We start from the raw sequence: 15616 nt of genomic DNA on the forward strand, positions 1-15616 counted from the left end.
GGAGAGGATGTGAAGAAAGGGGAACCCTCCTCCATTGCTGATGGGAAGGTAAACTTGTACAACTACTTTGGAAATCAATCTGACGCTTTCTCAGACAATTAGGAATACGGCTTCCTCAAGATCCAGCTACACCACTCCTAAGCATATATCCAAAAGATGTTCAATACACAACAAGGACATCTGATCAACCATGCTTATAGCAGCTTTATTCATAATAGCCAGAACCTGGAAACAACCTAGATGTCCATCAACAGAGGAATGAATACAGAAATTGTGGTACTTTTATAAAAGAGAAGCATATTCTCAATGAAAAAAAAAGAATAAAGGAGGAAAGGAAAGGGAGGAATGATGTAATTAATATTAAAATTTCAAAAACTCATAAAACTCTTACAAAAATGCAAAGCAAAGCAAAAGAAATACCAACCTTATTCTGCAGAATGAAAAAGGATGAAATGCATAGTTCTTTGACACCTGCAACTGAAGAATTATTTCATTAGTTTATTTCCTCTTTTTCCTGTCCTTATCTTAGATAAAATATCTGAGTATATCTCTCTTCTGCCTTTTTACATTTTAACAAAGGTGAGGTATGTGGAATGGTTTCTTGGTAGTTATGCTGAGACACTGTTTCTATTGTCATTTTAACTTGAGCATTCCTTCTAACCTTAGTGTTCTTAACTTCCATGTTTGCTAATTGGCTAAATAATTTTTCAGTTTGTAGAAGGTTGCACATATTTCACTACATTTGTAGTCATGAAAATAGTGACATTTCAAACACATATTAAATTCTTACAGACTTGAAAAGTAATTTACTAAGGAGAAATTCATATAACACAAATTGAACCATTTAAAAATTGACCTAAAGAAGATAAACACTAAGGAGGGCCCTAAGGAGAACGATACATAAATCTCATTCAGAATGGCAAACAGGATAGACACCAGAAGTGGTGGAAGAGAGGAAATAGGATGGGAATCTACTGCACAGGGTCCTCTGAAAGAATACACTCAACAAGTGATGGAAGGAGATACTGAGATTCACAGACAAACTTTGGGCAGAATGCAGGGAGTCTTATGGGGGGAGAGAGGGGTGGAGATAGAAGTACATAGAGGGGAGAGAAACCCTACAATGAAATCAACAAAACTAAAAGATCTGAGCCCAGGGGGTCCTGCAGAGACTGATGCTCCAATGGAGGACCATGCATGGAGAGGACCTAGATCCCATGCTCAGATGTGGCCCATTGGCATCTCAGTCTTCATTTGGATCTCTGAGGGAGGGGATTAGGGACTATCTCTATCATGAACTCAGTTGACTGCCCTCTGATTCCTTTCCCTAGACGATTCAGACTTGCCCAGCCACAAAGGAAGAGGATCCAGGCAGTCCTGATGAGACTTAACAAGCTATGGGCAGATGGCAATAATGGAGAACTCCCTCTTTCAGAGGACTAGGGGAAGGGGATGAGGCGAAGAGGGAGGGAGGGTGGAACTGGGGGAGTTGAGGGAGAGTGCTTCAGCTGGATATATAATGAATAAATTGTGAATAAAAAATTTAAAAAGATAATTCTGCAGCACCTAGTATGTAAAGAATAAGACATAAGCATCAGCAATATCTGGTTCTTCATTCCCATCACCACAAAGTAAATCTTTTAACTCGTTAGACTGTTTCCATCTTTTCTCACTTCCCTTGACTCCAAAATGCTGATATAGCTGCTGAACTATATTCTGTCATTGTATATATAATTTGTCTATTCTGCATGTTTCATAGGAATGGAACCTAATGATATATGATCTCTTGTGTCTGTTTTTATTCACTTAGCTCAATATTAATGCTTTCATGCTTATTCATGTTACAGCATGTATTCCGTATTCCATGGCATTGTATAGATGTTCCCAAATTTATGATGAGATACAGTACAATAACTGTGAAACACTGAAAAACATTTTTAACTGTAAAGCAACATCTTTTTAAACCACAAACTAATGTATTTTATAATATTCAAAATTAAGTGTATTTAACCTATTTGTAAATTTTGGTAAAATAGCTTGGGTCTAAATTTCAAAGAAGTAAAATAAAATTAAAGCAATCAAGTGTCAACATACCTATGTCAATATTTTGTAAAGGTGAATAAATGAAAATGTATAAAATATTGCAAGCATATTAACCCAAAACATTGAGTTCTTATACTTTTTTCTTTGTATTTATTTGCCTGTTTTATCAAGAAAGAGAGAAAAGGCATGAATTTGACGAGCAGGGAGGTCAAATGATATGGAAGAGGATGGGGGAACCTTGATCAGATTATAATTTTTGAATAAACAAATTTTTTAATAAAAATGTTTGTGGACATAATTGTAGTAAGCTTTGTTTCATTATCAGATAAAAATGCACCCATATATGTAATGTACTAAACAATATAGCATAACAACACAGTACAAGGGTTGTTTCCCTTGGGATTGTGTAGCTTACTGGACACTCTAACTTGATGCTGCTTCTTAGCATGGGAGAGAGTATCCTGCCATATCTTTCTAGAGCAGTAGCACAGACTCATATATTTAAATGCTTAGTAACCGGGGAGAAGAACTGTTTGAGAGCATTAGAAGGATTAGATGGTATGACCTAGCTGGAGAAGGTGTAGCTTTGTTGGAGAAAGTGTGTTGCTGGGGATAGGCTTTGATGTCTGAAAAGTGCACACCAGCCCCAAGTTTCATTCTCTGCCTACAGATGGCATGTAGTTCTCAGCTATTTCTATGACCTAACTGGAGAAGGTGTAGCTTTGTTGGAGAAAGTGTGTTGCTGGGGATAGGCTTTGATGTCTGAAAAGTGCACACCAGCCCCAGGTTTCATTCTCTGCCTACAGATGGCATGTAGTTCTCAGCTATTTCTCCAGCACCATGATGCAATGGCTGCTGCCATGCTACCCACCATGATAATGGACTAAGCCTCTGAAAATGTAAGTAAGCCCACAATTAAATGATTTCTTTTATAAGAGTTGCTGTGGTCATGGTGTTTCAATAGAAAGGGACTAAGAGAGTAGGAAAAGACCAAAATTCAAAATTAGAAGTAGAGCTTTTAGTGAATCTATATGATGGTCATGTAATCATGACTTTGTTTTACATTTCTATTGTTTACTATTATTAGTTACATTTTATTAACTCTGTATCCTGCTCCCTTATTCTCTCCCAATCCCACCCTCCCTCCCTCAGCTTCTCCCTGCCCCTTTCCAAGTCCAAGGATTGGGGAGTACCTCCTCCCCTTTCGTCTGGCCCTGTTTTATCAGGTATCTTCAGGGCTGGATGCAAAGTCCTTCTCTGTGGCCTAGCAGGACTGCTCCTCTTTTCGGGGGGTGGGGAGGTCAAAAAGCCTGCCATTGAGTTCCTGTCAGAGATAGTCTCTGTTCCCCTTACTATGGGAAACCAATTGGTTTTTGAGCTACCATGAGCTTCATCAGAGCAAAGGTTCTAGGGTATATCCATACATGGTCCTTGGTTGGAGAAACAGTTTCAGAAAAAAAACGTGTGCCCAGATATATTTGGTCCTTGTGGGGCTCCTATCCTTTCCACATCATACTAACTCCCCTTCTGTCGAAAGTTTGGCTATGAGTCTTACCATCCGTTTTGAAACGCATCTTGGCATTGGACATATTACAGGAGTCTACCGCAGAAGGCATCTGAAAGACCCTCCCCTCCCCCCCCTCCCCTCCCCTCCCCTTCCCTTCCCTTCCCTAGAAAAGGTCATCCTGGGTAAAGTAACCCAGAAAAAGAAAGACACACATGGTACTAAGCAACAAGGAGGACTCTAATGAAGATGCTTAATCCTCATTCAGAAAGGGAAACAGGATAGACATCAGAATCATGAGAAAACATGGAACAGGACAGAAGCCTACCACACATGGCCTCTAAAAACCTCTACTGATCAGGGTATCAAAACAGATCTTGAGACTCATAGCCAAACTTTGGACAGAGTGCAGGGAATCTTATAGAAGAAGGAGGAGATAGAAAGACCTGGTGGGGACAGGAGCTCCATAAGGAGAACAACAGAGCCAAAAAATCTGGGCCCAGGGTACCCTGAAAAGAATGATGAATCAACAAGGACCATGTGTAGAGAGGACCTAGACCTCCTGCTCAGATGTAGCCTATGGGCAGCTCAGTCTCCAAGGGATTCCCTAATAAGACAACAGGGGCATTATTATTATTTGCTTAATATCCTGGTTATAGCCCCCTCCCTTATCTCCTTTTGAGTCCCAGCCTCTCATCCTCTTTCTCCCCTATGTTTGTCCCCTTAGTCCACTGATATGGGAGATTTTTCTCCCCTATTATATGACCCTAGCCTATCAGGTCTCATCAGGACTGACTGCATCCACTTTCTCTGTGGCCTAGTAAGGCCACCTTACCAGGAGGAGGTGATAAAAGAGCAGGCAACTAAGTTCATGCCAGAGAATGCCCCTTATAAGTGAGCATATACCATGTGTGTCTTTCTTTTTCTGGGTTACTTTACCCAGGATGACCTTTTCTAGTTCCATCCAATTTGAAAAGAAAACCCTCATTTGAATTACATTCTTACTGGTAAGATTCCCCATGAAGACTTCAGTTCACAAAATTCTCCTTGTTGAGAAGTATTTTCAAATTTATTTTTATTTTATTAAAGTTATTGATATCTCCTTGTATTTTAGAACTTTTATTTACTTTAAAAGTGCATCTAACAATCTGTGTATGTGTAGCAATTTGCTCATTACAGCTAAGTTGTCCAATCACACACTTGTATATAATATTGTCCCTTTTCATGGGTCTGTATTTTGTGTGTGTATGCATGTTCATGCACATGTGGGGGCAAGTGCCTGTGGGTGTGTACACTTGTGCATATATGATGGTTAGTTTCTTTGATTGTCCTCCACTTTATTTTCTAAGGCAAAGTTTCTTGTTGAACTTGGAACTTCCCAATTTCACTAGTTTATCTAGCCAGCAAGCTTTGGGTATCCCCTGTCTTAGCTTCCTAAGGACTATGTGTTGGCCACCAGCTTTTATTGGAGTACTGGGTGTTTGAACTCAGGTGCTCAAACTGGTCAGATGTAGCTTTCATCTCTTCATATAATTAGCCATTTCCTCAGCTCTACAATATTCTCTTCTAATCTTTGTATCTTCTTTAAGGTTCCTGGTAATGACTCTATTTTTGTGATTTTAGTTATGTAGTTATTTGCATCTTCTTGCGTTTAGTTATTAGTCTATTTAAGAGCTTGTCAATATTACAGATATCTTCAGAGCCCATTTTTACTTTCAGTGATTCTGTTATTTTCATTCTCAGTTTTATCTATCTTTGCCTAAAAATTTTCTTTTTCTGCTTTTAGTGTACTGTGTGCTTCTTATTCTAGTTCATTAAAATGTAAAGTTACAATGTTGATTGTAACTTTCTAATGTGTAGCTATAAAATTTATTTTAGCAATGAACTTTATTTTTCCATTCCTCCCTAAAGTGTACCATATTTCTTATTTCTTTGTATGTCTTGTTAATTATTATTGAACTACATACATTAATGTTCTAATGTTATAATGTTTTTAAATAATTTTTTTTAATTTTTTTTTATCAGTTACATTTTATTAACTCTGTATCCCAGCTGTGTCCCGATCCCTCATTCCCTCCCAGTCCCTCCCTCCCTCCCTCATCTCCACCGTGCCCCTTTCCAAGTCCACTGATGGGGGGACCTCCTCCCCATTCATCTGATCCTGTTTTATCAGGTATCTTCAGGACTGGCTTTAAGAGTTGTATTTTTCTCCTAATATTTTCTGTTTCTGATGATAGAAGAATTTTTTTAAAAATATTTATTTTCGTTTTTATGTGCATTGGTGTTTTGCATGCATGTGTGAGGGCATCAGATCTTGGAGTTACAGACAGTTGTGGACTTTCATGTGGGTTCTGGGATTTGAACTTGGGTCCTCTGGAAGAGCAGTCACTGGTCTTAATCACTGAGCCATCTCTCTAGCCTCTGATGGAAGACTTTTTTATTGTCTGCTTATTTATAGATATTGCTGAAGTTTTTCCAGATTGTGGTCCTTGTCCTGTTTGGTTTCTGAAGTCTCTGTTCCTTTAGATTGTAATCAGCAAGTATTTTGACAGAGACTTTCTAAACCCTTTCTCACATATTTGATTGGTTCAGTTCTGGTACCCTCTGTTAATAATTAGGGTATTTATAATTTTGCTTTAGCATTCAACTATTGCTTGTATGAAGCCAAGAGTTGAGCCATCAGTAAGAGCTTAAGTACTTCATGGGTTTTTCCCTGAACATTTGTCCTTCCTTGAACATACGCATGGCTTTTTTGCACTATTCCACATACATGGATGATTTTGATTGTTTTCCTTGCCCAAAGAAATTATTTCCTTAGTGTATCCCTTTGGCTTCATGTGGAATATTATTTTCCCCAACCATCATATCATTCCCAAAGTGGTTACAGTATTGTTGAGCAATGTCTGCCACTGTCAGATTCTGAAAGATTTTTGAGTTAGGTGAAATGAAGGTGATTATTCTGCATATGTCCTCCAGGAAGCTCCAAGACAATTTAGAACAGACCAACACATTTTGTTGTTGTTGTTGTTGCAGTCTACTCCACTTTCTCTGAAATCAGGAGCCCTAATCTCTAACACAGGGAACATAGATTGCTACCTTGAAGACCACCACCAAACTGTGAAAAAGATGAAGTCAGAGCAGGAGTAAGTATTACCAAAGCCTTTAAAACTTTTTAACTTTTCCCCACTACAATGTTTTTCTCTACAGAAACTCTAAAAAAGAAAATCTGATCAAAGAAGATTGCGTTTTTGTTGATTCGTCACTTGTTGGGTTTCTGTAAATCTTTGACCGTTTTCCAGAGTTCTAAGGGAGTTCATTCTAACAGTTCCTGCTTATTTTCCAATGTATCTGTGAAGGAATGGGAGTTTGGTACACTCTGTTCTGCCATTCTACTGATGTCAGTCTTAAGTTTTATCTGGGCCACTGAATGCAGAGCTTATTCTGAAAGGCTTGGCTAAAGAATGCTATAACTTCTTCCCACTGTAATGCCTCTCTCTACAGAAACCCTTAAAAAGGAAATCTGTTCATCTTCTTGCTCACATGGGAATTCTAAGGTTTACATGATGTCCACGGGTGTTTGAGTGTTGGCGAGTGGTGGGATGATTTTCCTAGTGATCATTGCAGTGAAAAAATTAAATCGTTACTATTTCAATGTCTTGTGACCCAGTTATAATCTTCTTTCTAAATGTATCCACAGAATAACTTTTGCTGACACATTTGTTCTTTTCTTGGGCTCTTTTTTTTTTTGATACCTCTGGCTCCCCTCACCTTTTTCAATTACTTCTTTAAGCATTCTTGTCTACCCACCATCCTAGGTAGTTCTCCTAGTAGCCTCGCTTTTCCTGATGAGGCTTTTTTCTATCTACACTTAGCATTTTATACTGCTCATCTACCTTTCTGAGCTTTCCCTCTTAACACTAAAGATTCAGTTAAAGATTTGCTCTCTAATCCCTTACTCACAAATGCCACCGAGGTAGAGTTTATCAGATTTTCTCTATCTCTTTTCATACTGGCCACTTCCCCTGGAATTTTATTATTTAGTTCCTGGGGAAACTGTGACATTTTTTTTCTTAAGATGGCTTCATCACCCCTTCCCAACCTTTCCTGGGCTAGGAACATCCTTTAGAGATACATTTTTAGCACTATAGCAGGTTGTCACGAATGCATGTAATTTTCCCTTTATCTTGATTCTGTTTCCCTATATTCTGGGCCTATTGTGCTTACCCTTTCTCAAAATACCTGAACTGCTCCTTGCAAACACAATCTGCTTCTTTGACATTTTCAGAAAATGTAGGTTAAAGATCTGTCAATTGCTGCAGGTGAAATGGAAACTAAGTGCTGAGTATATTACTAGTAAGCCATCACACGAATTGCATCATAATCTAACGAGACCAGTATTTTTTTTTTTTTTTTTTTTTGCACAAAGCTGTATTATAGGAAATTATCTTTCACTTTCGGGGTATAATAATCTGCACTACATTTTTTTAATTGGAAATTCATGGCAAATAAGAGAATGAGAATACGATGTAATTCACAAGGAACATAGAAATTTGCTTTTCAAGAATCTCTCTTTCTTCGAAGAGTAGAAAACCTTGGAAAAAAACATGCTTGTATTTTTCCACTGTAAAAGAGGAATATGAGATAGAACTTCATCTTCTTTAGCTAAGAGGTGACCAAGACTGTAAAGGATGAGGTCAAAATGATGGGAGTGAAACCTCAGCAACAGATGGAGCTCAAAAAAAAAAAAAAAAAAAAGGAAGAATATTTCTGATTTCTGGGTAGTAGAACTTTCTGGAGTTTAAATTTGCTTCTTTGCATTCAACAATTTTTAATGTAATCACACAAGTTAGAATAGTTTATAACATGTGCTGCACACTTCCTTTCCTCCTTAGGCAGCATACATAGAATGTAATTGTATTGGTTCTTGATGACTCAAGGTACATGTTGATTTTCACCTGCTTTGTGAGCTATATCCAGTGATGTCCTCAGGATGCATTATAGGTTATAAGAATGTTTGCTCTGCCACAAAATGTTTCCAAATTGCAGAGTTGTTTTTTTTTTTTTCTTTTTTGGTCAGGTTTTATTCTCTCCACTTGCTATATATTTTTTAATCTGCTTTTTTACAACATCCACTCTCTAATTTTAAAACCTGATATTTTCTATACATTTAAATTTTTTTGAGATAATGTATCATTTCCTCTTCCCTTCCCCCTGCCCATCCTTTCCCTGCACAGACCTCTCATGGCTGTCTTTTAAATTATGGCTTCTTTTCTTCACTAATTGTTGTGGAATGAATATATATTTATAAATAATATATATATATATTATATATATATTTATAATATATATATATAAATAATAAAATATATATATATTCTTAAATATAGCCTGCTCAGTCTATATAATATTATTTGTCTGTATGTGTGCAGGAATGATCATCTGGTATTGGAGAACCGATTGGTTTGCTTTTTCCTGAGGAACACTATTTTATTCTCCCACACCCAGCCTTTTTCAGTAGCCTGTAGTTCTTTCTGTAGGGTTGAGGCCTAGTGGGCTTTTCTCTGTTCACTTTAGTATGCCTATTGGTGTCATCCTTGTTCAATTATCTCTTGCAGGATTTTCAACAAAACATGAGAAATTAATTAGAATTATGTGCAAAATGTGTAGATTCTGAGGCATGTACAATAGGTCCTCATTTTGAAGAAATCCCATAATTAAAGTGCATAGGGTTGAAGCTCAGTAGGTGTTTATCTCTGGATTCATAGCTATATTGAAAGTCTATAACACTGTTGTTTGGTGAAAAGGTCATTTTTGAGCATGGAGTTATTTGACACATACTTCATGCTACCCTCTATTCTTCTTAATTGATTCTTATAATTGGATCCTTTTCAGAGAAATATATTATAGCTATAGCTAAATGCTATGTTTTAAACAAATCAGTGGGTTGTACCCTTTTTCAGTAATCCATTTATGATCTTATTCTCTATGTAATGAGCACTGCTGAAAGTGTTTACCTTTGTATTGTAGATAGCAGAGACTAACGTACAGCCTATCTTGGTTTTATGATTTTTAACAAGTCTTAGAAACAAGTTCCTGGTTTGTTCACAACCCCATACCTGAATGTGGCATCCGATTCGGAAGATACTATTTGGGAACATGGGTCAAGAACAGTCCTTTCTTTCCTCTCTTAAATGTAACTGTGATGGTTACTCTTAGGCTTTTCAGGTAAGAAACATACATATGCAGTTGACAAAGCTATCGGTCTTCTTCAGGTTTCACATTCAGCCAGAGTAGCAAGAACCTCCTTTTACTGTCACTAAGAACCAAAAAAACCAACAGGAACAAACAGGGAAAATGAGAACAGAAGAGCTGTGCTGAGTCAAATTTACTGAGGAGAGCCAAATATTAGTTTGTGTCTGCCACATAACTCAGTCAGTGATTTACTTATTCCCGTCTTCTGAAACCCAATCATCTTTACGAAAAATAAAAATAGACCAGTGTGCCCTTTGTACTCACTGAAGGATTGATATCCTAGAGGGAAGGCGCAGACAGGCAAGGGTTTCAGTGTTCCTGTGTTAGATGTTCACTGCTCCTTCATGGCTAATTTAATTACAGTATTTTCTAGGAGGCCAGATGGCCAATAAGTAAGGACTCTCTTAAAAATGAGAGACCCCAATAGACACAACCTCTTGTAATCTATATTTAGCAGATGCTCAGTCTAACTAGCCTTTCAGTTATGTAACCGAAGACTATTGGGTACCTCCCTTTTGGGTGAGAGATATAAAATAGGCAGCCATGGAATGACAATGTCTCTTTTTTTTCTTTTCTTTTCTTTTCTTATTTTTTAAATATTAGTTACAGTTTATTAATTTTGTATCCTAGCTGTATCGCCCTCCCGCATTTCCTCCCAATCCTACCCTGCCTCATCTCCTCCCTGCCCCTTTCCAAGTCCGCTGATGGGGAGGACCTCCTCCCATTTCATCTGGCCCTGGTTTATCAGGTGTCTTCAGGACTGCCTGCAAAGTCCTCATATTAAAAAAAATATATTATTGGCTGTTGTTATTAACCAGGGAACTATCATTACCCAGTTGTTATGTAGGTCTTCCTATCTAATGAGAGCTGAAGTCCTTTGGATCGTTAATTTACTGAAAAAATATCACAGTGACCTTGTATTGTGATTAATGTGATCAGTGCCCTAAATTGTTATTTTAGAGGATCAGATGCCACTAATTTAGGATTCCTATCATAGAGTCCTGATGAATCTCAACAATGTGTTTAAAGCCTCTGACAGATACTCAAGTGTTAATTAGGTAGATGGCTAGTTAGGATCAGATATTTAAAGGATAAACTCAAAAATATGCATGCACAACTTGGAGGAGTCCAAGGATATGTGTCAGCTAGAATGTGATCCTTGCCAGGCTTGTCTAGAAAAGACTTTAAGGAAATCAAACTGCTACACAATGAGGAGGAAGCAACTGGGGATTTCCTGACATTATTAGTTGGTGTATGCCTTGGAAAGGGTATGACATACACTCATGACTAAAAACAAACATAAAACATCAAGAGATGGGAGTTCTATGTCTACCTCTCCTATTACACTGATAATACACAATTTGCAAAAGTATGCCATTTGCTCTTAGTTTTCTCATAGGTTTGTGAGAAGATCTTAGTTTTTGGTTCCATGAGAACCTGACCATTAAACAATTACTTAAAGACATGATTAAGTAGTTTCTCTGTGAGTTGAAGAAAATACTGCTGTGTGAATGGGGCAGTGAAATGCAAAATAAAATAGAAGTGGACAGGTCACCATGGCAGTATAATTGAACCAGCTATCACAGAGAGTAACTGAGATTTAAGGCTTTAGATGACATTCTAGAAGATAGTGTAAAACATCTGCACACTTATGATTGATACATTTACTCTTCCTAGTCTTTGTTTGAAAATTATTAATATATTGTTATGTTCTTTGAGCCACCTAGGAATTGAAAAAGTGGGCTCTGACATCCAAAGAGAGTCAGCAAAAGAAATGGCAATGTTGATGGTAGAAATTTGGTGTGTCATTCACTGAACTGGTAAGGGTGAAGAGGTGTAGGTTTGACTGAGTCTGCTACATTATGCATAAGCATAAAAGTGAATATATTTTATATAAAATTATTAATAACTGTAAGCATTAAAGTGATAGTTTGTTTCTTGCTAATACCTATAAAGCTGATGTCAGATATCCATGTGGCTTGGAATAAATTCAAACCATGTTTGTAATATCTTTTGAATACTTACTGTGTGCCATATTATGTGTTTTATTTTTTAAAAATTCTTTATTAAATTATACTTTATTCACTTTGTATCCCCCCTGTGGTTCCCTCCCTCCTCCCATCCCAATCCCTTCCTTCTTCCACCCTCTGCATGCATGCCCCTCCCCAAGTCCACTGATAGGGGTGGTCTTCTTTTCCTTCCTTCTGATCCTAGTCAATTAGGTCTCATCAGGAGTGGCTGCATTGTCATCTTCTGTAGCCTGGTAATGCTGCTTCCCCCTCAGGGGGAGGTAATTAAAGAGCAGGCCAATCAGTTCATGTCAGAGACAGTCCCTGTTTCTATTTTAATGGAACCCACTTGGATACTGAACTGCCATGGGCTACATCTGTGCAGGGGTCTTAAGTTATCACCATGCATAGTCATTGGTTGGAGTATCAGTCTCAGGAAAGACCCCTGTGCTCAGATTTTTTGGTTCTGTTGCTCTCCTTGTGGAGTTCCTGTCCTCTCCAGATCTTACTGTTTCCCCCTTCTTTCATAAGATTCCCTGCACTCTGCCCAAAGGTTGCCGATAAGTCTCAGCATCTGCTTTGATAGTCTGCAGGGCAGAGCCATTCAGAGGTCCTCTGTGTCAGGCTCCTGACTTGTTCCCGTGTTCCCTCTTTTCTCCTTCTTCTGATGTCATCCTCTTTGCCTTTCTGGATAGAAATTAAGCATTTTAGCTAGAGTCCTCCCTCTTGATTAGTTTAAGTGTACAGATTTTAGTAGGTTTATCCTATATTATATGTTTATATGAGTGAGTATATACAGTGTGCATCTTCCTGCTTCTGGAATAGCTCACTCAGGATTATCTTTTCAGATCTCACCATTTACCTGCAAATTTCATGATATCCTTGTTTTTTTTTTTTTTTTTTTGTTTTGTTTGTTTGTTTTTTTTATTGCTGAGTAATAGTACATTGTGTAGATGTACCACAATTTCTTTACCCATTCCTCCACTGAGGGGCATCTGGGCTGTTTCCAGCTTCTGGCTATTACAAATAAGGCTGCTACAAACATGGTTGAGCAAATGTCCTTATTGTGTACTTGAGCCTCTTTTGGGTATATGCCTAGCAGTGGTACAGCTGGATCTTGAGGAAGCGCTATTCCTAGTTGTCTGAGGAAGTGCCAGATTGTTTTCCAGAGTGGTTGTACAAGTTTACATTCCCACCAGCAATGGAGGAGAGTTCCCCTTTCTCCACAACCTCTCCAGCATGTGTTGTCTCTTGAGTTTTTGATCTTAGCCATTCTGATGGGTGTAAGGTGAAATCTTAGGTTTGTTTTGATTTCCATTTCTCTTATGACTATGCACCCTGAACATTTCTTTAAGTGTTTCTCTGCCATTCGATATTCCTTTATCTAGAATTCTCTGTTTAGCTCTGTACTCCATTTTTAAATTGGATTACTTGATTTGTTGCTGTTTAACTTTTTGAGTTCTTTATATATACTGGATATTAGTCCTCTGTCAGATATAGGGTTGGTGAAGATCCTTTCCCAATTTGTAGCAGTCATTTTGTTCTGACGACAGTGTCCTTTGCTTTATAGAAGCTTTTCAGTTTCATGAGGTCCCATATATTGATTGTTGCTTTCAGAGCGTGTGCTGTTGGTGTTCTTTTCAGGAAGTTTTCTCCTGTGCCAATGAAGTCAAGGCTCTTCCCCACTTTTTTTCTAAGCAGTTCTCTGTGTCTGGTTTTATATTGAGGTCTTTGATCCACTTGGAATTTAGTTTTGTGCAGGGTGATACATATGTATTTATTTGCATTTTTCTACATATACACATCCAGTTAGACCAGCACCATTTAGCCAATATCAAACTCAATGGAGAGAAACTTAAATCAATCCCACTGAAATCAGGGACAAGACAAGGCTGCTCACTCTCTCCATATCTCTTCAACATTGTTCTTGAAGTCCTTGCTAGAGCAATAAGACAATTGAAGGAGATCAAGGGGATACAAATTGGAAAGGAAGAAGTCAAAGTATCACTCTTTGCAGATGATATGATAGTATACCTGAGTGACCCCAAAAATTCTACCAGGGAATGCCTAGAGCTGATTAACACCTTCAGCAAAGTGGCTGGGTACAAAATTAACTAAAAAAAAAAAAAAAATCAGTAGCGCTCCTCTATACAAAAGACAAAAAGGCTGAGAAAGAAATTAGGGAAAGAACACCCTTCACAATAACCACAAGGGACATAAAGTACCTTGGTGTGAACCTAACCAAGTAAGTCAAAGACTTGTATGAAAAAAAATTTCCAGTATCTGAAGAAAGAATTAGAAGAAGATATCAGAAGACAGAAAGATCGCCCATGCTCATAGCTTGGCAGGATTAATATAGTAAAAATAGCCATCTTACCAAAAGCAATCTACAGATTCAATTCAATTCCCATCAAATTACCAATACGATTCTTTACAGACCTTGAAAGGAAAATTCTCACCTTTATATGGAACAACAAGAAACCCAGAATTGCTAAAACAAGTCTCTACAATAAAAGATCTTCAGGAGGTATCTCCATCTCTGATCTCAAGCTGTACAATAGAGCAACAATACTAAAACCTGCATGGTACTGGCATAGAAATAGACTGGTGGATCAATGGAATTGAATAGAAGACTCTGACATAAATCCACACACTTACGGACACCTGATTTTTGACAAAGATGCCAAAACTATTCAATGGAAAAAAGACAGAATCTTCAACAAATGGTTTTTAAATACATTGATCCATGCAATCCTCTTTGTGAGTTAATATAGTGTTATTATCTCCAGCTTACAGAGACCACAGAAGCTTAGAGAGCAAAAATAACTTGCTGAAGGTCACATAGCTCCTAGTTGACAGATCTGAGCTTCGACTCCTGGTAGGCAGACTCTCCATCTTACATTCATCAATCCACTGTGTTTTAGTTTTCCATTATCTGCAGGAAAATATTCTAAGACTCCACAGTGATGCTTTATTATAGATACTAAACTCTATGTGTATACTGTTTTCCTATACATGAATATCTGTGATCAAGTTGCATTTAAAAATATAACTAATGGGGGCTTAACAATAATACTAAACTAGAATAACAGTGACAATATATTGTAAAAAAGTTATGTGGATATTGCCTCTCTCAAAATACCTTATTGGACTTTTACCTTTCATACATGGAAAGGACTTTCTGGCTATACTTTGATATATCTAAACAGTTAGTGTTACTATTCTTATAGTTTGAGGCCACTAATGAGTAAAGAAAAAGGTTACTGGACCACAAATGCTGTAATATTATAAGAATAAATCTGATAACAGACAAGATATTAGATGACTATCAGATATATGGGTAGTATGTACAATCTGAATACACTGGATAAGTAGGTAAGTCATGCTTCAGTTGGGACAAGATGAGTTGGTGCAAGATCTTAAATAATTTAAAAGTTGTGAATGGTTTATTTTTTATTTACTATTATTTTTTAGAATTTTCTTTTTTTAATTCCCTTTTTATTGTTTATTATTATTAGTTACATTTTATCAACTCTGTATCCCAGCTGTATCCTGCTCCCTTATTCCCTCCCAATCTCACCCTCCCTCCCTCCCTCAGCTTCTCCCTGCCCCTTTCCAAGTCCACGGATTGGGGAGGTAGAACTTTCACTGAACAACTTTGGACTACTACTGACTGAACTGAAATCTTAGAGAGTAAAATTTTTGATAAGTGCAGACTATTGCATTCCATTAGCAATTGCTGGGGGAAGGAGTTGACATAAACTTCTTGGTAACTTTGAATATTCTATGTCTTTAATTTGTTTGTGTA

The 15616-nt window shown here is 37.5% G+C and overlaps 1 protein-coding gene across 2 annotated transcripts in view; it reads right to left on the bottom strand.

The window, feature by feature from the left end:
* Trpc5 (transient receptor potential cation channel subfamily C member 5) overlaps positions 1-15616 on the bottom strand; it is a 352275-nt gene that overhangs the window by 266421 nt on the left and 70238 nt on the right. The window contains exon 2 of one of the 2 annotated variants that reach the window (XM_060374438.1): positions 425-477. The exons of the other annotated variant lie outside the window; for it this stretch is intronic. The gene's annotated coding sequence lies outside the window, so the exon portion shown is untranslated. The remainder of the gene's footprint in view (positions 1-424; positions 478-15616) is intronic. 2 annotated transcript variants of the gene reach the window in all.

This window comes from Meriones unguiculatus, chromosome X (genome assembly GCF_030254825.1).
Source record: "Meriones unguiculatus strain TT.TT164.6M chromosome X, Bangor_MerUng_6.1, whole genome shotgun sequence".
NCBI lineage: Eukaryota > Metazoa > Chordata > Mammalia > Rodentia > Muridae > Meriones > Meriones unguiculatus.